The sequence below is a fragment of the Tachyglossus aculeatus genome, chromosome 16 (assembly GCF_015852505.1).
Source record: "Tachyglossus aculeatus isolate mTacAcu1 chromosome 16, mTacAcu1.pri, whole genome shotgun sequence".
Classification (NCBI taxonomy): Eukaryota; Metazoa; Chordata; class Mammalia; order Monotremata; family Tachyglossidae; genus Tachyglossus; species Tachyglossus aculeatus.
Genome location: NC_052081.1, coordinates 7585957 through 7610965, shown reverse-complemented (window position 1 = coordinate 7610965; position 25009 = coordinate 7585957).

Here is a 25009-nt window from a genome sequence, read left to right as displayed (position 1 = left end):
TGGACTCAGATCTTTGTCTCTGAAAGGGGGCAAGAGAAAGAAGAGAAGGCTCACCAAGAGAAGGTTATAATCCCAGCTCCGCTACTTGCTTGCTGTGCGATGAACTTGGGTAAGTCATTTGCCTGTTCTGAGCTGCAGTGTCCTCATTTGTAAAATGGGGATTCAGTACCCGTTCTCACTCCTACTTAGTCTGTGAGCCCCATGTGGGACAGGGATTGTGGCGAACGTAAAGCCAAGAAAGCAGCATGGCCTAGTGAAAAGATGATGGGCTTGGTAGTCAGAGGACCTGGGTTCTAATCTCCGCTCCTCAACTTGTCTGCTGTGTGACCTTGAGCAAGTCACTTCACTTCTCTGTGCCTCAGTTACCTCCTCTGTAAAATGAAGATTCATTCATTCATTCCATCGTATTTACTGAGCACTTACTGTGTGCAGAGCACTGTACTAAGCACTTGGGAAGTAAACTGGGAGTCAGAAGGTCATAGGTTCTAATCCCGGCTCTGCCACATGTCTGCTGTGAGACCTTGGGCATGTCACTTAACTTCTCTGGGCCTCAATTACCTCATCTGTAAAATGGGGATTAAGAGTGTGAGCCCAATGTGGGACAGGGACCGTGCCCAACTTGATCACCTTGTAATAATAATAATAAGGATGGTATTTGTTAAGCGCTTACTATGTGCAAAGCACTGTTCTAAGCGCTGGGGGGGATACAAGGTGATCAGGATGTCCCATGTGGGGCTCACAGTCGTAATCCCCATTTTACAGATGAGGTAACTGAGGCTCAGAGAAGGTAAGTGACTTGCCCAAGGTCACAAAGCAGACATGTGGCGGAGCCGGGATTCAAGCCCATGACCTCTGACTCCAAAGCCCATGCTCTTTCCAATGAGCCACACTGCTTCTGTAGCTACCCCAGTGCTTAGAACCGTGCTTGGCACATAGTAATTGTTTGAGAAGTACCATTATTATTATTATTATGCCTGGCACATAGTAAGCACTTAAATATGATAATAATAATAATAGCAATGATAATAGTAATTGTATATTGTATCTCTCTTTGTCACACACACACACACACACCCACCCACCCACCCTGTGCATTGAACATAAAGCCAAGAAAGCAGCATGGCCTAGTGAAAAGATGATGGACCTGATAGTCAGAGGACCTGGGTTCTAATCTCGGCTCCTCAACTTGTCTGCTGTGTCACCTTGAGCAAGTCACTTCACTTCTCTGTGCCTCAGTTACCTCATCTGTAAAATGAGGATCCATTCATTCATTCCATGGTATTTATTGAGTGCTTACTGTGTGCAGAGCACTGTACTAAGCACTTGGGAAGTAGAAGTCGGCAACATATAGAGACGGTCCCTACCCAATAACGGGCTCACAGTCTAGAAGGGGGAGACAGACAACAAAACAAAACATGTAGACAGGTGTCAAAACTGTCAGAATAAATAGAATTATAGCTATCTGCATACCATTAAGACAGAGCCCCAAGTGGGACCTGGACTGTTGTCTGGTTTGATTATCTTGTATCTACCCCAGGACTTAGTACAATGCCTGACACACAACAGGCACTTAAAAATACCATAAAAAAGAAGGCTACACATCTCTCTGCACTTATATTTCCTTATTCATAAATTGGGGTGAATTATTCCCTACAGTCTTGATACCACTTAGGGATGTGAGAATGGATGAAATGATATCCGAAGAGGACTTAGGTTCCTTAAGAAAAGTTACTCTGAGATTAAAGTTATAATTATAATACAAATCTCAAGAATTAGAGACAGAAGAAACCTTTTTCTATTTCTCAGCGAGAAGCAGTGTGACCTAATGGAAAAAGCACAAGCCTGGGGGTCAGAGGACCTGGGTTCTAATCCTGGCTCTATCACTTAACTGCTTTGTGTCCTTGGGGAGGTCACCCCTTCTCTATGGCTCGGTTTCCTCGTCTGCAAAATACTCAGGCTCATCTCAAAATACTCATACTCAAAATACTCATCCTCGCTCCTACTGAGACTGTGGGCCCTATGTGGGACCTGATTATCCTTTATCTACCCCAGCACTTAGTACAGTGCTGGGCACATAGTATGCGCTTAACAAATCCCACACTTATTATCTCTGAGAGGGCCCTATATCACTCTCAGTGAAATCACAGCATGGTCTCATTTGAGGTTAAATCAGCCACAGAGTTTCTGCTTTTCATTTCTGAATAAATCTACGTCAGGGCCAGATTTTCCTAAGTAGTATCTTCACCGAAATAGGAAAGTCACATGTGTGACTTATTTCCTATAAAAAGCCAAGTCCTGTGATATATAAGTTCCAGATTCAATCTTGGCACTGAGCCCAGGTATGTGTGATAAGATCCCTTGGTAACATTGAATCCAGGGACTGGAACTGGAAGAGGGATTTGGGATAATGAATTGGGAAGACAATAGTGCTTGGAACTGCTATTTGGTAATGGCCAAGCACTTAGTATAGTGCTCCACACAGAGTAAGTGCTTAATAAATGAAGGAAGAACAACTCTTTTAAAAGCTTCCTCCTTCCAACTGTTTTTTTGTCTAGTTTATAGAAAAAAAATAAACCATAAACTCTGGCTGTACCAACATGACAGATTATTCCTATGTAATTCCTAGGTGCTTGAATAGCTGATGTAGTCAATTCTTAGGTGATCTTTAGGTTAAATTGTGTTATCGATGCTTGAAAGGTTGTCCTCTATTGATTTTTTCTTCTCTATCCCTTCTCCACCAGCCGATTATTTGGGATTCAGATCCTTGTCTCTGAAAGGGGGCAAGAGAAAGAAGAGAAGGCTCGCCAAACCAGGGGCGAGAGAGGGAAGAGGGCCAGGTCCATCTTGCTGTGCCAACCAAGCCCCAACTTAAAAACACCATCCTACCACTCCATAAACCCATCTGGGGCATATATTGCACTGCCTAAGTGTGGAGCCCTGGGCAAAGCACTGGGGAGAATACACCAGAGGCACGACAAATATTCCCTGTCTCCCAGAAGCTTACAAAGGTCTGGCTTCCACATTCCCAAACCTCAGTTATCCATTTGCTCCTATCTACTAATCACATATGGGAGTCCAGTTTAAAGCATCAGGTATTATAGCTTCTGTGTAAAGGCAATGAAGACATTTCTATCAACTCTGTTGTACTGTACTCTCTCAAGCACTTAGTACAGTGCTCTGCACAGAGTAAGTGCTCAATAAATATGACTGATTGATTGATTTTTTTCAACACAGATGGGGTCTCATGCTGCCAGAACAAACAAATATTTTGAAGAGAGAAATATAGAGAAGGATATACTGAATATAGAGAAGCAGTGTGGCCTAGAAGAGCATGGGCCCAGGAGTCAGAGGACCTCCACCACTTGTTTGCTGTGTGATCTGGGGCAAGTCACTTAACTACTCTGTGCCTCAGTCTCCTCATATGTAAAGTAGGAATTAAATCCTGCTCCCTCCTACTTAGTGAGCCCCATGTGGGACAGGGACTATGTCCAATCTGATTAACTTGTATCTAACCCAGGGTTTCGTAGAGTGCTTAGTGCATAGTAAGCCTTTAACAGATATTTAATAAGATAAAATACAAAAGAGAGCCTACTCCCAGGAGATTAAATGATCATTTCCCCACACTTGGCTCAACTGTGGAAATTCTTACTCAAAGTTCCGGAGCAATTATACACAAACTGCCAAACAATTTTAGTTTTGATCCAACAATTGGGAGCTTCCTTTGAAGTGCTGATTAATGATCCTGATCTTTAGGGCAAGCTGTTATGCAATCAGTAAATCAGAGACAGTAGAAGAAACCTCAAGGTGTCATCCAAGCCAGACCCAGACTCCAAAATGTCTTTTCCTTTGTCTCACCACCGACAGCCACGCCATTTTTCGCCCACCCTAGCTGAACTTGAGCTTGCTCAAACTGAAGCACATTTCTGGTCTTCAGCCTTTTGTGGAGGTGTATGCGTGGCTGATTTTGAGGGGAGAGGAAGAAGGGCAGGAAGCATGGATGGGGGCAGAGATAAAAAGGGGGAGACATGGATGGAGGCAGTGATGAAGAGGGAGAGGAAACCTGGATGGAGGTGGAGATGAAGAAGGGGAGGAAGCAAGGGTGGAGAACAGCTGAAGGGGAAGAAGCATGAATGGGAGCAGAGATGAGGAAGGGAGAAAGCATGGATGGGGCAGAGATGAAGATGGGCAGGAAGCAAGGGCAGGGCAGAGATAGACAGGGGGAGGAAGCAAGGATGGAGAAGAAATGAAGAGGGGGAGGAAACATGGATGGGCCTCATGGAAGAAGTAACTCTCCTTACAGATGGACCAGGGCAAGCCATGGTCCCACCATCCTGGAACTGGTGGGATTTCACCCTCCCACCAGGACTGTTACCTGCCCTATTTAAAATAATCTCCAAGGGACCTGAACAACATTTTCAACCCACTCCTCAGTCTTATCTTGATTGGGAGGAAGGTTTCCCCATTGCTTGCCCAGAGGAGCCAAATGGTTCTGGGTTCCAGCTGCAACAAGGAGGAAGTGACCATCTGTCCTTCTTCAAGTGGGGCAGACACAAATTTTGGGGTCCCATCCTACCCCCAGAGAGCAGTCAAGGGGATTGCTCAGAGCCCTTGTGTGGCTGAAGAAGCAGAAGGAGACATAACAGTGGCAGTGGCCAAATAGTAACAGGCGAGCTGCTTTTCCTCTTCCTTCCTCTCCTCCTTCTCTTTCCCCATCCTGGCAATCCTCTGGGGAGGGGAGGAGCTGCAGGAAGGCCGAGGATCCCAGAAACTGTGGTAGTTGACGCTGCAGCAGAAGTAGCGTCAGAGGCAGAAGTGGTGGAGAAAGAGGTGGTGGCAGAGAAAGGAACTAGCTCCACAAAGGAGGCAGTGAGGGTCAGGGTGAGTGATTCTATCCAGCAGTGGAAGTAGTAATAGTAATTACTGAGAATCTATGTCCACTGGGTATTATTACTGTACTGTGTGCTTCACTGACTCCATCCTCTCCTAGTTCTCCTCATCTCTCTGGCCATTCATTCTCAGTCTCCTTCGTGGGATCTTCCTCCCCATCCCATCCCCTAACTGTAGGGGTTCCTCAAAGGTCAGTTCTTGGTCCTGTTCTATTCTCCATCTATACTCACTCTCTTGATGAACTTATTCGCTCCCATGGCTTCAATGATCATCTCTACGTGGATGATACCCAAATCTGTATCTCCTCCCCTGTTCTCTCTCCCTCCATCCAGGCCTGCATTTCCTCCTGCCTGCAGGACATCTCCACTGGATATCCTCCTGCCACCTAAAACTCAATATGTCTTAGACTGAGCTCCTTATCTTCCCTCCCAAACCCTGTCCTCTCCCTGACTTTCCTGTCACTGTGGATGGCACTACCATCCTTCCCATCTTGCAACCCTGCAACCTTGGTGTCATCCTTGATTCCGCTCTCTCATTCACCCCACATATCCAATCCCTCACCAACACCTGCCGGTCTCACCTTCACAACATTGCCAAAACCTGCCCTTTCCTCTCCATCCAAACTGCTACCACATTAGTACAGTCACTCATCCTATCTTGGCTGGATTGCAGCATCAGCATCCTTTCTGATCTCCCAACCTCCTGTCTCTCCCCTCTTCAGTCTATACTTCACTCTGCTGCCTGGATTATCTTTCTACAGAAACATTCTGGGCATGTCACCCCACTCCTCAAAAATCTCCAGTGGTTGCCTATCAACCTCCGTATCAAGCAAAAACTCCTCACTATAGACTTCAAAGCTCTCCATCAACTTGCCCCTTCCTACCTCACTTCCCTTCTCTCCTTCTCACTGTGCCTCATTCTTGCCTGTCCCGCCGTTGACCCCTGGCTCACTTCCCACCTCTGGGCTGGAATGCCCTCCCCCCTCAAATCTGCCAAACAATCATACTTCCCCCCTTCAAAGCCCTACAGAAGGCTCACCTCCTCCAGGAGGCCTTCCCAGACTAAGCCCCCCTTTTCCTCAGCTCCCCGTCCCCTCCCCATTGCCCCCAACTCACTCCCTTTGCTCTACTCCTTTGCCCACCCCACAGCACTTGTGTATATGTACATATCTATAATTCTATTTCTTTATATTAATGCCTGTTTACTTGTTTTGATGTGTATATATCTATAATTCTATTTATTTATATTGATGCTACTGATGCCTATTTACTGTTTTGATGTCTGTCTCTCCAATTCTAGACTGTGAGCCCATTGTAGGCAGGGATTGTCTCTGTTGCTGAATTGTACTTTCCAAGTGCTTAGTACAGCACTAGAATAATAGGATTTAAACCCACATCTTAGACTTCAAACACCTTCGTTCTGCACACAAAAAGTGCACAATACATACTAATGAATGAATGAATGAACTTCAAAACTAAGAAGTATCTTGTTCCCTGCCTTAAGGAGTTCATAGTCTAATGGGGGATCAGACATAAAAATATTTACATGTGTGAGTCTAAAGCCCCGAGCATGTGAGCCCGTACACATATTCTCTCTCTTTGCCTCCTCTCTTTCCCCTACCTGACTCCCTCTTTGTCCCTGTCACTTTCCCTTTTGTTCCTATATTGCTCCTACTTTGACGTTTTCCTCTGTCTTTCCCGATGTTTTTGCTTCTCCCTTCCTGGATACCTTATCTATTGGAGGCCCTGCCTTCAGTTCGAGAAAATACTGGATAAGGTCTTCTTAAGCAAGTTAGTGCCAGAAGTGCAGCAACCACTGGGTTAAATTCTTCAGCAGGGAGGAGGGGAAAGGGAAGACCTGGGTTCAGACTGAGACTGCAAACTCGTCGTGGGCAGGGGACATGCCTACTAACTCTGTTGAGTTATACTCTCCCAAGCATTTAGTACAGTGCTCTGCACACAGTAAGTGCTCAACAAATACCACTGACTGATGGATTGATTGATAGTAGGGTGGAAAGAGGTGGAAAAATATGGATGGAGGGGTCTACAACCAGCAGAAGGGGTATCTACTCCCTCTTTGGTCCTTGTGACTGCCTACCAGGTGAAGATTTTGCCCAGCTCTAGATGGGTCCCTTGGATTGCAGTGGTCTGAAGCCGCCCAGGTTCATAGGATTTACCTAACCCCACAAACTGGATGTCTGCTCTTCTGCCAGCATGTGGGACTTGCTGAGACTCTCGGTTGGCCCCAGCAGGGACTGTCATTTTCGGAAGTGAGTGGGATGTGCTGTCAGAAAGGGCTCTGTTGGAAGTTCCGATGTGAATAGTTGTGATGCAAAAAAGAGGAAGTTTTGTCCCTGGGAAACTGCCCCTACGAAGGTCAGGTCTTCAGAGTTTTCAAGAAAACCAAAGCCCTTTTTTTGGAGCTTCCACCAGGGATCAGGGTGGAATGGCATGTCTGACCTTTGAGAAACTGAAGAGGGGGGAAAAACATAAAAAAGGGTGCTCCTTTAGTCCAAAAAAGGTCAGCGAGGTGTGTGTGTGTGTGTGTGTGGGAGAGGGGAGGGCGTATGGGGGTGGGAAGAGGTATTTCTCTTGCAGTTGTTTCTGGAGATTTTCCACTATATTTAGGAGGTGGAGAGGAAGAAAACTGACCTGGACTGGTGACTTCCTAAGTTCACTAGTGGATCTTTCCCATGATTTCCTTAAGCCCGGGGGACTGGAGGCAGGGTCATTCCTGGAGTGGGGCAAGGGGCTACTCTCCATAGCATTCCCTGCCCCAGACCATCTGCCAGGTGGGAATGCACGGGCCTTGATCTGCGGATCCTGAAAGATGGCCCCTTTAGACTGTAAGCTCCTTGTGGGCAGGTCTACCAACTCTTTGTGTCTACCAACTCCATTTCATGCTGTTCTCCCCCAAGCACTTAGAATAGTGCTCTGCACACAGTAAACACTCAATAAATACCATTGATTGATTAATGCAGAAGGGCACATGGTGTTCCGTCACTTAACTAACTCCCACCCTGGCTTCTGGTTTCAGTAGCTCATTTGATTAAGCTCTTTCCTACCTGGTGCATTTAGATTTCACCTTCTAACGCATCAGAGCATATTGGGGTTCTCTAAAGCAGGGTGGGGGCCTACTCAAGCATGCTGCCTAGGGGGCAATTCCAATTTGCCATAATTTCAGGCTGACCCTGGCCAGAGGAGGTGGGTTACCCCCCATTTCCTTACTGGACCCATTCCTTTCTTCCCTCAGATTTGCCTCTTGTTTCCTCATCCGTAAAATGGAGATTGAATTCTACTTTCTTAACTTTATCAGTGAGCCCCAAGTAGTACTTACCTTCCCCACAACACCTGTATATATGTATATATGTTTGTACGTATTTATTACTCTATTTATTTATTTATTTTACTTGTACATATTTAGTCTACTTATTTTATTTTGTTAATATGTCTTGTTTTGTTCTCTGTCTCCCCCTTCTAGACTCTGAGCCCACTGTTGGGTAGGGACTGTCTCTATATGTTGCCAACTTGTACTTCCCAAGCGCTTAGTACAGTGCTCTGCACACAGTAAGTGCTCAATAAATACGATTGAATGAATGAACAAGGACTGTGTTCCACCCCAGTGCTCAGTGCAGTGCATAGCACATAGTAGGTGCTTAGCAAGTATAATCATAATTACCACTGTATGCAGACTCCCCACATCTGCCCATTTTCCCCATTAGATCATAAGCTCCTTAAGGACAGGGACCATGTGCTCTACTTGTATCAACTCCTCCCAGGCTCTACACAAAGGACATGCTAAATAAGTGCCAATAAAGGAAGAGTTTCTGCATGTTACACACTTAGGTGTCAGAGGAGGATCAAGCACACCGGGGGTTAGGGAAGGAGAAATTGAGGAAGTAAGAAGTGTTCCCCGGGGAGCTCAAAGAAGCATGTGTGAAGAGTTGTGATTGTGTCCTGTCTACTATCATGTCTAATTCAGGCAGGAATGCAAGCTCCCTGAGGGCAGGGAACGTATCTTATGCCTTAATCAATCAATCAATCAATCAATCAATCAATCAATCACATTCATTGAGGGCTTACTGTGTGCAGAGCCCTTGTACTAAGCAGTTGAGAGAGTACAATATAACAGAGTTGGTCGACATGTTCCCAGCCCACAACAATGAACATCTTAAAAAAAACAACAAACAAGCAGATAGGCTAGAGGGGGAGTCAGACATTAATATAAATAAGTAAATTATGGATATGTCCATAATAATAATAATTGTGGTATTTGTTAATCGCTTACTATGTGCCAAGCGCTATTCTAAGCACTGGGGTAGAGACAAGGTAATCAGGTTGGACACAGTCCCTGTCCCACATGGGGCTCACACTCTTAATCCCCATTTTACAGATGAGGTAACCGAGGCCCAGAGAAGTGAAGCAACTTGCCCAAGGTCACACAGCAGACATGTGGTGGAGCTAGAATTAGAACCCACGTCCTCTGACACCCAGGCCCCAGCTCTTTCCACTAGCTCATGTTGCTTCCATGGGGCTGAGGGAGAGGTGAATAAAGGGTACAAATCAAATACAAGGGGTGATGCAGAAGAGAATGAGAGAAGTGGAAATGAGGGCTTAGTTTCTTGTACTTCCTGGACAGTTATTACAGTGTATTATTACATTGCACATTACAGTATATTATATTGCAATTATATTGCATTAAGCAGACAGTAAATAGCATTACTGCTCCTAGGCATGCAGGCAGCAGAGTCTTTAAGCCTGGGAGGAGGGTACAACAAGTTTTATGGTGACTAGATCACCATTAGCATCTAGCTGAGCATCAGACATATTCCTGAGGCATACCAGCATTAGGGGACTGTGTTTTTTATGCTAAGGGATGTGCAGGGATTCGTGGAGGAGGACTCTTTGCTTCTAGCTAAAACCAGCAAAACACACTTACAGCAACAATATTCACAAAGGGGAAATGGAAAAGAAAACAGCTGCCTCCCTCCCTATAGCCATGAATGACTCCAGAGAGCTATTACTACTGGAGCAGCAGTAATTTGGCTTTCTCTTAAGAATGGCTCACAGGAGATGGTTTGCAACATTTAGGAAGGGATCAGGGTGTGGGGAAAGAACAATCTGCAGTGCAGACTGTGGTCTATCTCTGGTTGGAAGGGAGAAATGGTCGGAGGAGTGGAGGGGTGGGGTTTTGGGGTGACAATTTTCATGAGGTGATGCTCTGAGAATCCTGTTAGTGAGCTACATGTGAGGAAAAAGAGCCACCACTTATCAGATCCAGGTCTAGTGGAAAGAATAGAGCACTGGGAGTCAGAGGACCAGGTCCTAATCCCTTGCCTGCTCTGTAACCTCGGACAAGTCACTTAACTTCTCTGGGCCTCAGTTTCTTTATCTGTAAAGTGGGTATTCTTTACCTGTTCTCTCTCCCCCTTAAGACTGTGACCTCCATGGGAGAGAATAACTGTGTCTGATCTAATTGCATTGTACCTACCCCAGTGCTTAGTACATAGTAAGTGTTTAACCATTATTTTTACTATTATTATTATTATTACTCAGATCCTTACAGGATTGGGTGTTTGACCATTGGTTTGTACTTTGCCATTGGTTTAAGTCAGGGCATTTATGGACCAATAAAAGTTTCTGGAGGCTCTCATACCTTGTTCTGACTCTTCCCCAACTCCAGGGAATAAAGTTTGTCTTTCATACTGGAAGAAAGACCATGAGTGGTGAAATTCCCCTCCAAGCCACACTTGTAGGGTTCGAGGTGTGGGTCAATGAGAGGGAATGGACGCTCCTTCCCTGGAGATCTCTAAGAAAACTAGCCACTCTAATGGAAAATCTGAATCCAAAGGTTGGGGGATGTGTAATCTTGTGTGGAACAGAGATCGATGATCTTGTACCGATCCCAGCACTTAGCACGATGCTAGGCACATAGTAGGTGCTTAGTTAAAACCATCTTTGAAAGCATTAGGGAAAGCATATGGCCTCGAGTAAAGAGCTCAGGCCTGGGAGACAGAGGACCTGGGGTCTAATCCTAGCTCCATTTGCCTGCTGGGTGACCCTGAGCAAGTCACTTTACATCTCTGTGTCTCAATTTTCTCATATGTAAAATGGAGATTAATTCCTTCTCCCTCCAATTTAGGATAGGAGTCTTATGTGGGACAGGGACTGTGTCTAACCTAATCAACTATACCTATCCTAGTGCTTAGAACAGTGCTTGGCACATAGTAAGCACTGAACAAGTACCATAAAATGGCATAAAATCTTGATTTTTTTCAGTTGATTAGCTGATGGACAAAATGGCCAAGAAAGTCCTGTCCTCATTGGCATCCAAACCACCCAGCTTGAAAATGGAGTCTGGGGTCTGGTCATGTATTTCCCACTCATGACATGTGGCTGGTTCAGCCACAGAACTACCCACAACAAAACTGAGACTCCATCCCCTGTCCTTGCAGATATGGCCATTTGGGGAACATTCAGGCTACTTAAAACGGCTTACGATTGGTATTTGGGGGCTCATTACTAGTGAGCCCCACAGCTTGGCTGTTGGGAAACTCTCAGAATGGGGTGATGGGGGAATAGCTTGGCTGAGAGAGAGAAAACCTCAGGTTCATTCACCCTTATAGTGATAGTGCAGCCTAGTAGCAGGCACAATGGATACAGCATGGACTTGGAAAGCGGAAGGTCAGGGGTTCTAATCTTGGCTCCACCTCTTGTCTGCTGTGCAACCCTGGGCAAGTCACTTCACTTCTCTGTGCCTCATCTATAGAATGGGGATTGAGACTGTGACCCCATGTGGGACAGGGTCTACGTTCAACCTGATTTGCTTGTATCCACCCCAGCGCTGAGTACAGTGCTTGGCACATAGTAAGCGCTTAATACCACAATTGTTTTTAATTATTTTTATTAGCATTCAGTAAGTGATTACTGTGTGTAGAGCAGTGTACTGTGCACTAGGAGAAAATACACGGATGGGAATTAGACAAAGGCCCTGTCCCTCTTGAGCTTCATAACCTAAGAATGTTCTGAAAGAACTAAAGACAGGCAAAAGGTTGGGTCAGGAGCCAAGAGAAAATCTGTGTGCATAAACTTTGGTTAATATGCTGCGAATCAGTATTTATTGAGCAATTACTGCATGGAGAATATTATACTGGGCTCTTGAGAAGTACAGCAAAGTCATGGAAAATGCCCCCTCCTCGCCAACTACCCTTGAGGGATTTATAATCCAAAGGGAGAGACAGATATAAATTGAAGAAGTTCAGAGCTTTCTGCATCCAAGTAGACTGGGTATTGTGAAGTAGTGGCAGATGCTGTCTTGGCAGAATGACAAGAATACATTACATCAGTTGCATCATCACTAGGCTACATTAACCTCATCATGACCCAAAGGTCATGACCTTTTAAGAGTTGGCCTTGGGGCCTCCTCCAGAAGGGTTGGGGGGGAACTGGAGAGGAAGGTGTGTGAGTTTGTGTCTGTGTGTGTGTGTGTGGGGGGGGGGGGGTGCAGATGGGGGGAAAGCTAAAAGGGGGCGGAGGATATCCTTGAACCTGAAGGGATACAGCAAATTCCCCAACTACAGAATAGTTTAAAATTATATAAGTAGAAAGACAAATCTGTGTTTCTGATTTTTCATCCCACTACACATTTGGCACACCGGTGTTCTTTGTCATGACAGCTGGCTAGAAAAACCAGTCTTTCAAGACTACATGATTCTGGCTCTCCTCCGGCGGGACCTAAAAGTCTTTTGGGCTTTTTCTTACCTGTGCAGAGCTCTCTTGGTATGTGTAAAGAATTCCAGGGAGAGGAATGCAGAGGATCTGGTTTAGGCTGGCTTACATCCAGTCCCAGTCCCTGCAGGTGACTTGAAGACTTCTCAGTTGATGGGATGTGTATCCCATGTAAAGGTTAAGAGGAGTCAGGTAAGAGGTGGGAAGTGGCTGAGAGTCAAAACTTAACCATAATATGGTTGCATCATTCGAAGCCAAATCAGGTAGAGTTACTTTCATCGTGTAAGCCTCAGCCCCAGTTGAACAAGTAGGAGACACTTAAAAATATCCACAAAATGGACAAATGGCTTGGGTTTGCACTCACAGCCAGCGTTTCTTTTTCCTTTAGGAAACTGGGGAATGGAGTTTCTGTAGAGATGTTATGGAGGAAGGTGAAAAACACCTTGTGGGTGCTCAATAAATGTCAAGAGTTAATGTCTGTCTTTCACATTAATGTTTGTCTCCCCCTCTAGAATGTAAGCTCGTTATGGGCAGGGAATGCAGCTGCTAATTCCGTTATACTTTCCCGGGTGCTTAGTACAGTGCACTGCACATAGTAAGCACTCAATAAATATGACTGATTGAAGGGTGGAGTAGGAGAAGAGGAAAGGGGGGCTTAATCAGGTAAGGCCTCTTGGAGGAGATGTGTCTTCAATAAGACTTAGAAAGAGGGGAAAGTAACTGTCGGATTTGAGGAGGGAGGGCGTTCTAGGCCATAGGCAGGTCTTGGGCAAATGGTTGGCAGTGAGAGATGAGATTGAGGCACGGTGAGAGGGTCACCATTAGAGGAGCGCAGTGTGCGGGTTGGGCCGTAGTAGGAGAGTAGTGAGGTGATGTAGGAGGGGGTAAGATGACTGAGTGCTTTAAAGCCAATGGTGAGGAGTTTTTGTTTGATGTAGTGGTGGACGGCAACCCCTAGAGTCTCTTGAGGAGTGGGGAAACATGTCCTGAACTGTCCTCCCCCTTACCGTGCTGCTGCTGCCACCACAAAGGTCGATGCGGTGGCTCACTGAAGCCAGCCGCTGCTGTAGCGGTGAAATAAAACAAACAGCATATGTATGTGAGCCACAAGTGAAGAAAACCCAGTGTGGTCACTGCATTTGCTGCATCCATCCCATTAAAATCTTTATAACTTTTACATTTACAGGTCAAATTGCTCAGTGCTTACAGATTTAAACAGGTGATAGAACCCAGGCCTGGGAGTCAGCGGACCTGGGTTCGAGTCCCGGCTCCACGACTTCTCTGCTGTGTGACCTTGGGCAAGTCACTTCACTTCTCTGCACCTCTGTTCCCTCAAATGTAAAATGGGGATTAGGACTGTGAGGCCGATGTGGGATGGGGGCTGTCCAACTTGATTTGCTTGTATCCACCTTGGCGCTTAGTACAGTGCCTGGCACATAGTAAGTACTTAACAAATACCACAATAATAATAATTTAATAATTGATATTACTATTTTAGGACCATGTACATTTCTAACTTCTAACAATTTTAACATATTGCCCGTGAAGTTACAGTCGGAAACCCTGCCTGCTACAATCAGGATTTTGTTCCCCTGTTCCACGTCTCCCCAGACTCACCAATGACCCCTTCTAGACAAGTCCCTTGAGCTTTCTTTGCTCTAAGCCTCCTTGACCTCCTGGCCACTTCCTATACTGCTGACTAGTCCCTACCCAGGAAATACTCTCTTACCTTGGTTTAACTGACACGGTACATAAATGATCACCCCCACCCTCTCAGTCTCTTTCACTGGCTCCTCTCTCTCTCATCCCCTAATTGTGTCCCAAAAAACTCCATTCTGGGTCCCAAACTTTTCTTGCTTTATGCTCGGTTTCTAAGGGAGCATAGCTTCAGCTACTACCCCTACGTGGATGACTCCCAAACCTCCCTCATTCATTCATTCATTCATTCAATCGTATTTATTGAACACTTACTGTGTGCAGAGCAATGTACTAAGCGCTTGGGAAGTACAATTTGGCAACATTTAGAGACGGTCCCTACCCAACAGCAGCTCACAGTCTAGAAGGGGGAGACAGACAACAAAACAAAATATATTAACAAAATAAAATAAATAGAATAAATATGTACAAATAAAATAGAGTAACTTAATTCATTCAATCATATTTATTGAGTGTTTACTGGGTGCAAAGCACTTTACTAAGCACTTGGGAGAGTACAATATAACAACAGACACATTCCCTGCCCACAATGAGATCACAGTCTAGAGGGGGAGACAGACACTAAGATACATACATAATCCCAGCCTCTCTCCTGCTCTACCATCTCACATTTCCTCATATGCTTTCAGGACAACTCCAAGTGGAGACTTCCCATCAGTACTTTGAACTTAAAATGTCTAACACTGACCTCCTCATCTTCCCTCCTAAACCCACTCCTTTTAACTTCCCCATTTCGGTTGATACCACCACCATCCTTCCTGTCTCAGAAACCCACAACTTTGTGTGTCATTTCTTTATCTCCCCACTATCTTATAACCCTGACACTGTCAGTTGCTAAGTCTTGCCAGTTCTTTCTCCACAATAATTCTCATATCTGCCTCTTCCTTTCCACCCAAACAATCACCCCACCGGTTTGAGCTCTCATCATCTTATGATTAGACTATCATATCAGTCTCCTTATTGGTCATCTTCCCTCCTCAGTCTATACCACCCAGCAGCCCAGATCATCCTCCCCAAACACCACAATTCACATCCAACTAATTATCAGCACCCTGAATCTGAACCATCCATGAGCCCCTCCAAGCACTTGTGCAACAGTCAATTGTATTTATTCTGATTCCCCTGCTTGTGAATACTTCCATGTCTGTCTTCCCCAACAGATTGTAAACTCCTTCAGGACAAGTAATGTATCCTTAGCTTCTGCTGAACTTTCCAAACAGTGGGAAGAACAAGGAAATAACCAAAAGTAGCTTAATAATGATCATCAATCACATTTATTGAGTGCCTACTGTGTGCAGAACACTGTACTAAGCACTTGGTAGACTACAATAGAACAATGAGCCTACAATGAGCTTATAGTCTAGAGGGGGAGATAGACATTAATATAAATAAATTTCAGATAGGTACAGAAGCCCAAGTATGTCAGAAAGAGATAGTGGAATAAATTTATATACAACTGAACATAAATATACACTACATAATCACTAAGGATGGTATGGATCAGACAACCAATCAGTGCTATTTACTCATTGCTTACTATGTGTAGAGCACTGTTCTAAGCCCTTGGGAGAGTACAAAAATTAGCAGACACATTTCCTGCCCATAATGAACAAAGTCTAGAGGGGGAGACAGACATCAATATAAGAAACATAATAAATATTTTAAAGATATAAGGGCTGTGGGTTTGGGGGATTATCAGGTGTCCAAAGGTCATAGATCACAGGGCAACTTAGAAGAGACAGCGAGTTGGGGAAAAGATGATTTAATCAGGAAGGCCACTTGGAGAAGATGCAACCTTAATTGTGCTTTGAAGGAGGAGAGAGTGATAGTCTGGTGTATATAGAAGGGGAGGGAATTCCAGGCTAGGAAGTAGATGTGGGAAAGGGGTCGGCAGCAAGATAGATGAGTTCGGGGCACGGTGAGGAAGCTGGCATAAGTGGAGCAGAGTGTGCAGGCTAGGCTGTAGTAGGAGATTAGTAAGGTGAAGTGGATGCGGTGAGCTAAGTGCTTAGCAAATGCCATTATTATTATTATTATTGAATGCTTTAAAGCCAATGGTAAGGAGTTTCTGTTTGATGAGGAGGTGGATGGGCTGCCAGGGGAGGTTCTTGAGGAGCAGGGAGGCATGGACAGAACGTTTTTGTCGATATGGATAAACATTAAGTGTGGCTGCTGGGCTGACTTGGCTTGGGATCTTGGGAATCCATCAGGGACTGCTTCTTTGAGAAGGGGGGTCGTTTGAAGATGTGGAGAGCTGAGGCATATTTGAAGAGAGGAGGATGGGGGAGAATGGCATGAGCAAGGAATTTGAGATGGGAGAATCTAGAGGAAAGTACATTTAGAAGGAGAGCTTGGTAAGAGCGTGACCTGGTGAGTAGTGGGTGAAAAAGAATCATATGGAAGCTGAGGAAATCTGGTGGGGAGTCTTGAAACCAAGTCACCTCCTCCCATGACCTTTCATGTGACCCCAGGTTTGAAAGCCTATTACGTTTTATCTGTCCATCCAAACATCTTTCCTAAAATAGTCAAGCTGGAATGACCCCGCCAACCATCTGGTTCTTGGTTCTAGCCTCTCTGGGAAAGAAACGGATGCATCCTTTCTTTACTGAGGAGAAAGTACTCTCCTTCAGCTTTGGGTGGTCATTGGCAATTTTTTTTTGGAGAGTTTCAAAGATGTTATTCTTAGCAACTTCTTTTCTCCCTGACCCCACTTTAAAAATTCTTCTTACACACAGGATGGATGAGAAAGCTCAGCAGACAACATGGGTTTTTTCAGGTTGAAGGCATGGGAAATGAATTACCACAGGAAACTGGAGGCAGAAAATATCAATCAGTTTTAGAAGGGCTTTAGAAAAATCTTTGGAATAAGCCCATAATAGATCATTAGGAGGAAAAGTTATGGGTGACAGATGGAGGACACAGGGATGCTACTTCATCACACAAAAAAATTCATGATGGATCATATTTTCTAACTTTACTGTACTCTCATTTGTGTTCAGCACAATGCTCTGCCCACAATAGTTGCTCAACAAATACATTTGATAGATAGGTGTTAGATTCTGAGTTTCTATTTGTTGCCGAACTGTACTTTCCAAGCGCATAGTACAGTGCTCTGCACAAAGTAAGCGCTCTATAAATACGATTGAATGAATGAACACATGTCAAACCATCTCACGAGACTGCAATTGCTATCCATGTGGCATTCAGTGAATGTTATCAGTAGTAGTAGGGGAGGAACCAATGGGAAAAAAATAATCCATAGAATCTCCAGACATTTTGTTAATGCACAAGTTTAGTTTGATGCGCAAGCTTAGTTTGATATGCAAGGGGAGAAAAGGGGAAAGTGAACACAAATACAAAAGTTGAAGCTTCACTAGATACACAAATTGCACAACATCACAAATTACCAAAAACATGCAAGCCTCTGGCAAACGTCCTGACGTACAGAGATAAAGTTGTGTGTATATAATGCTCGTAAAACAGCCTGTGGAGACAGCTGTCCCGCAAAGCTGCCAACGCATGACTCAGCAGGCAGGAAGACAGAAAACAAGAGTTCCCTCTCCTCAACTGAAAGGCTCTGCCCAGTTTTCTGATTGAGGTTCTTTTCTAGAGGATTTGGGGAAAAGTAAGCCTTTGGCCTCAGAAATAGTTCACTGGAAGTAGGTGCTCTTGTTCAGTCCCTTTAACCTCAGTTCTGCCTCCAATAGGGGTGTAAGCAACTTCTACCAACTGCGCTCTTAGAGGGAAAAGCTATTAATATTAGAAGGGCCAATCCTAAGCATGAAGGTGGAGGTAAAAGAAGGCAACCATCTCATTGTTCCTCCACAATTTTTAGTGTTAGAGCTGGAGATAGAAAGCTGGGGTGGGCCACTCTTCTGACCTAATATGGCATGTCTTGGTTCTGATGCTATCTGCTTCTTTCTTGGGTTAACAGAGAGGGTGGGAGAGAAGATTTTAAAATGATGCTTTTTCCTCCTTTCTCCCCTTCACCTCTGAGGTTGATTCTTGCCTTGGGGTTAAAGGAAAATGATGCTCGGATCTTACCTCCTCTTACCAGTCAGACAGCTCACTAATCAGCAAAGTAACTTTTAATGGGCACTTTTACCAAATTTTAGTAGCACCTGAAATTTGGTTAAAGAAGAGGTACAGCCTCTAACTAATCATGGTTATCTTAGTTTTTTCCTCTTCCCGTTTTTTAGGGATGAGGGTTTTTTTCCTAGTTCTTTTGTTCAATTGAATTATTTTTGGAAACTCATGCTTCAAGATAACTGCATCTGCTGTTTGATTTGAGTTTTTCTACTCTTGTCCCCATACAATCATTTTCTTTATTATTATTACTACTACTAATCAATCAATCGTATTTATTGAGCGCTTACTATGTGCAGAGCACTGTACTAAGCGCTTGGGAAGTACAAATTGGCAACACATAGAGACAGTCCCTACCCAACAGTGGGCTCACAGTCTAAAAGGGGGAGACAGAGAACAGAACCAAACATACCAACAAAATAAAATAAATAGGATAGAAATGTACAAGTAAAATAAATAAATAAATAAATAGAGTAATAAATATGTACAACCATATATACATATATACAGGTGCTGTGGGGAAGGGAAGGAGGTAAGATGGGGGGATGGAGAGGGGGGCGAGGGGGAGAGGAAGGAATTATAAGGAACTAATAAGAATTATGGTACTTGTTAAGGACTTACTATGTACTATCAGGCAAAAACTCCTCACTCTCGGCTTCAAGGATCTCCATCACCTCGCCCCCCTCCTACCTCACCTCCCTTCTTTCCTTCTCTAGCCCAGCCCGCACCCTCCGCTCCTCTGCCGCTAACCTCCTCAATGTGCCTCGTTCTCACCTGTCCCGCCCTCGACCCCCGGCCCACGTCCTCCCCCTGGCCTGGAATACCCTCCCTCCACACATCCGCCAAGCTAGCTCTCTTCCTCCCTTCAAAGCCCTACTGAGAGCTCACCTCCTCCAGGAGGCCTTCCCAAACTGAGCCCCCTCCTTCCTCTCCCCCTCCTGCCCCTCCCCATCCCCCCGCCTTACCTCCTTCCCCTCCCCACAGCACCTGTATATATATGTATATATGTTTGTACATATTTATTACTCTATTTATTTATTTTACTTGTACATATTTATTCTATTTGTTTTATTTAGTTAATATGTTTTGTTGTCTGTCTCCCTCTTCTAGACTGTGAGCCTGCTGTTGGGTAGGGACCATCTCTATATGTTGCCAATTTGTACTTCCCAAGCGCTTAGTACAGTGCTCTTTACACAGTAAGAACTCAATAAATACAATTGAATGAATTAATGAATAATCAGGTTGGACACAGTCCCTGTCCCACATAGGGCTCACACTCTTAATCCTCATTTTAAATATGAGGTAAATGAGGCCCAGAGAAGTGAAGTGACTTGCTCAAGGTTAAACAGCAGATATGAGGTGGATCCGGGATTAGACTCCTCCGTAGTCCTCTGGCCCAATTTCCCATTTTTGTAGCTTTCCCCTTTGCCCTTCAGGTCTCTTGAAGAGTGCTGGGATCAGTCAATTTGTAGGACAGAATGACACAAATAATAGGCATTGAATTAGCAGTAATAACTCTAGAGGGTATATCAATTCAATTCAATTGTCTTTACTGAGTGCTTACTGTGTGCAGAGCATTGTTCTAAGCGCTTGAAAAGTACAATTCAGCAACAAATATCACATCAGAAGCAGCATGGCCTAGTGGAAAGTCAGGAGCCCTGGGGTTCTAATCCTAGCTCTGCCATCCACCTGCTTTGTGACCTTGGGCCAGTCACCTCACTTCTATGTGCCTCTGTTTCCTCAACTGTAAAATGGGGATTAAATTCCTGCTCTCTTCCCTTTCAGATTGTGGTCCCCGTGTGGGACAGGGACTGTGTCCGATCTGTGCATACTGTATTTATCCTAGTGCTTAGTAGAGTGCTCAGCACATAGTAAGCACATAATGCTATTATTAGTCTTATCACTGGGTTTTTTTTTTTCACTCTGAGCCTCTACTTTTCTGGTGAGTTACAGCAGTTCCTCAAAGATCAGTGCATCTCTTGATTTTGCCAACATTCGTTCAATCATATTGAGCACTTACTGTATGCAGAGCCCTGTAATAAGTGCTTGAAAAGTACAATATAGTAATAAAGAGAGACAATCCACACTTCGAAGCTTAGTGTAGTACATCTACATCTTAGAGGGCAGAACTGTTGCTAAACTTTAGTGATCAGATTCTCATTCTACGTCTCATCCTTATGTAGCTCTTCCTTTACGGTGATCCTTCATTCAGTTTTATGCTGGACAATCTGTTTTTTAGCTTGCCTTTTCCCTTTGTGGGGAGGTAGGGTATTGGACCTCTTTATGTCTGATATTTTCACTTTTGATGCCCAGCTTTCTTTTTTCCCCTGACTCCTCCTGTCAGGTTCTGTCCCCCAGATGTGATGTCCGAGGTCCCCCAGACCTGTGAAGGAACTGTGGAGGTGCTACAGTTTCTAGACCTGAGCGCGTTGTGGGTAGGGAATATGTCTGTTTATTGTTATATTGTCCTCTCTCAAGCGCTTAGTAACATGCTCTGTACACAGTGAGTGCTCAATAAATATGACTAAGTGAGGGGTGGGGAGGGTATGATCGGTCCCAGAGAAACACTCTGGATTCACTCAAACTTGATGAACTTGTCCCAAATGATGCCTGTGACATTATCACGTTATACTGTGTGCTTGGAGTAAAGTATCCAACGTCCTGGGTGTCCACTTTCCCGAGATTCATGAGGACCACCAGTAGCTGCCCTAGCCTAGCCTAGACCCTGAGGAGGAGGGGGAGGAAGAAAACCACTACCTGGCTCTTTGATCTCTTCAACAGGAGTAGGCCTGGGAGCCCAGACAAAAGCAAAGAAAATTTAGATTAGGACCAGAACCGGCTCATTCAAAGCCCACTGGCTCAGCCTAGAGCCCGAGGAACAATACCAGGCAATGATTTTATGCAAAAATGAAAAAAAAAGACAGGAAAAAGATAGCTTCATGCTTCTGGTGACAAAAGACAGCAGAATCCTAGGGAGTAGTGAGGAAGATGGACAATGATTTAGTGACTGTAAACTTCTTGTGGGCAGGGATTGCACCTACCAAGTCTGTTGTATTCTCCCAAGCACTTTAGTATAGTGCTCAGCACACAGAAAGTGCTCAATAAATACCACTTATCAACTGATTCTTGGGGAGGGAACTTCCACATCAGCCTCAGAGCCATAGGCATGGCTATGTCAGTAATAGGAATGGTACTTATTACATTTCATGCCCTGTACTACATGATTGGAAAGGTACCCCAGAAGCATAATACATATTCGTTGCCACAGGGAGCTCTTTAGGGTATTTGTTATGCGCTTACTATTTGTCAAGCACCGTTCTAAGCACTGAGATACAAGATAATCAGGTTGGACACAGTATATAACCCACTTGGGGGCTCACAGTCTTCATCCCCATTTTACAGATGAGGTAACTGAGACATCGAGAACTTAAGTTACTTGCCCAAGGTCACAGACTAATAATAATGATAATTAAGGTATTTGTTAAGTGCTCACTATGTGCCTGGCACTGGGGTAGGTACAAGCAAATCAGGTTGGACACAGTCCCTGTCCCATGTGGGGCTCATAGTCTCAATCCCCATTTTACACATGAGGTAAGTGAGGCCCAGAGAAGTGAAATGACTTGCTCAAGGTCACATAGCAGACAAGCGGCAGAGCTGGGATTAGGAGCCAGGTGTTCTGACCCCCACAGCCCATGTTCTTTCCACTAGGTCACACTGCTTCTTGAGGTGCTTACTCAGGCCTGACATTTTGTAAGGTTGGAAGGAGAGATTTGTCAAAAGGGAGGAAAGAATTTGGGAGAAAAGATCTCCCTTTTGAGGAGGTTGAGGTGTGCTCTTCCCTGGAGATTTACCAGGACATTTACAAGGTTTACCTTCTCATCTGAAAATGAAGTTTTAGATAAGAGCTCCCCCCAGAGACAAAGGAATAGAAAAATGGCCTCATGCCCCACTCTTAGCCCTCTGCCTCAGTGAATATTTGATTAAATTAAAAATAAAAAACCCTCTGGCTAGCCCAAACATTTGCATGAATAGGTCATTGGTATGCTTGGCAATTCAGCACAGTCACATAGTAATCTTAAAACTGTTGCTAAGGGGATTTCACAGGTTAATCTGGCATTTCAACCCCTTCTACCTTGGTGATCTGGTTGGGAGATTAAACTCCCCTTCTTACTGCTCTTGGTATCAAGTTGAAATAGGGTGGGTGCTGCTAAAAAGTAAAATTAATCACCAAGATAGAGCGGAGAGCCGAGCCCCCATTTGAGGAGGTTCAGAACCTGGAAAATCCAATTAAGTCATAAGGTACAGTCACCAAAGATCCTATCAAGGGCAGAAGGCAATGTTTTCCTGTGGTCCCGCTAACCCGAAGGATTCTCGCATCTGAAAAGGGGCTTGAGTTTCAGTCCGTCCTGAAGATGGGAAGAACAACAACAACAAAATCTTCCTTCGGACTGGTGCCTGGCTTCACTGGATAACCGAAGTTCTGGACCCAGATTAAAAAAAAAACAAAAAACCCCTTGAAGTGATGGTAATGAAAGCTGTTGTGGCTTTGATCCTTTGCTTGGCCTTAGACTCAGGTATTTTCACCCTCCCACTTCCCTTTTCTGCACCTCCTTCTGCCCACACAATGCATATGTGCCAGAGGCATATTATTAGGAAACCAGCCCCTTGCGGCTTGCTGCCTTTCTCCCCACTTTCCTCTTCCGTGTCAGTTGTGTTTTTAGCTGCACTGGAGCCCTGCAGCCAGATTTCTTTGTTGTTTCCCTCTTCCTACTGCCAGTATTACGTTTTTCTTTTTAATTATTATTATAGTATTTGTTAAGCGCCTACTATGTGTCCAGCACTGTTCTAAACACTGGGGTAGATACAAGGTAATCAGGTTGGACACAGTCCCTGTCTAAGCAGGAGGGAGAACAGGCACTGAATCCCCATTTTACATTTGAGGAAACTGAGACACAGAGAAATTGAGTGACTCGCTCAAGGTTACACCGGAAGCAATTGGCAGAGCCGGGATTAGAACCCAGGTCCTCAGACTCCTACGGCAATACTCTTTCCACTAGGTCCAGCTGTTTCCCAGTATGTACTGGATGGCACGATCGGTTCTCTCAGGAAGCCAAGCCACAGACTCTACCGTCTCCTCCGAGACTATCTCATGGACGTTGCCCCAGGAGGGGCTGGACCCAATGGGAGGTGAGGGGGTAGATATCAATCAATCAGTAGTATTTACTGAGTGCCTGTTGTGTGCAGAACACTGTGCTAAGCTGGGAGTGGGGGAAAGGGAATTTACAATTTCATGGAGAAGCTCATTTCTTGATGCCCTGACTCTTGAGCTACTCCCAATTCCACAACTTGCTTCCACGTTATCTCCCCCACAGTCAAAGGGATTTCTTGAAAGCATGCAGATCACTGTACTAAGCTCTGGGGAGAGTATAATACAACAGAATGGGCAGACACATTCCCTGCCCACCACAAGCTTACAGTCTATTAAGTTCTCTTCCTGGCTGAGTGGGGATTGAGGTGTCCTCAGAGCTTGACTTCTGGTTTGGAAGATACTGGTCACCCTCTCATGACCACTGACTCACTCCCTCTCTCTGCCCCTATGGTCACCAGAGTTACTTCTCACATCTTCCGCCACTACACATAAAACCAGGGTAAGACAATATGGATCTATGTTACCTAGGCTCATTATTCAAACACAAATCCTTCATTAATAGGAGCAAAGAGAGACTCAAAAGGGCCGATGGTAAATAAGGAGAATGTAATAACAATGAGGTATGTTTCACATAATTTGCTTCAGAGTAGAGCTTTCCTCTATGGGAGATAAAAGGAAAAAAGGGATAGCAGAAAAGGGAGGAAGAAGAGTAGCAAGGATTTGAGGCTAAAAGAACAAAGACTAAAAGAACTACATAGAACAAACTGAGTGAAGGAAAAGCTGAAATGTATTAAAAAAAATAAAAAGGGGGATAACGGTCAATACTGAAATTTTTTTTGGAAAGCATTCTATTATGTTCCAAAGACTGACACCCAAGAATTACTCCAAATTCACATAATACTTTCAATTCTATTATTTGGTAGCTATCATTTCTGAACAAAAGCTAGCAATAGTCTCCTATTATCATACTCTCCCAAGTACTTAGTACAGTGCTCTGAACCTAGTAAGCACTCAATACATACAATTGATTGATTGATTAGGGAGCTGGATTGTAAACTCCTCGAGGGCTGGGATCGTGTTTACTAACTTGTATGTCACCAAGCACTTGTACAGAGAGCTCTTCACACGGTAAGCAATCAATAAATACATAATTTATATAATATAAATAGATTGAATACACATCTCATCGTGGCTCAGTGGAAAGAGCACGGGCTTTGGAGTCAGAGGTGATGAGTTCAAATCCCGGCTCCGCCAATTGTCAGCTGTGTGACCTTGGGCGAGTCACTTAACTTCTCTGTGCCTCAGTTCCCTCATCTGTAAAATGGGGGTTAAGACTTTGAGCCCCCCGTGGGACAACCTGATCACCTTGTAACCTCCCCAGCGCTTAGAACAGTGCTTTGCACATAGTAAGCACTTAATAAATGCCATTATTATTATTATTATT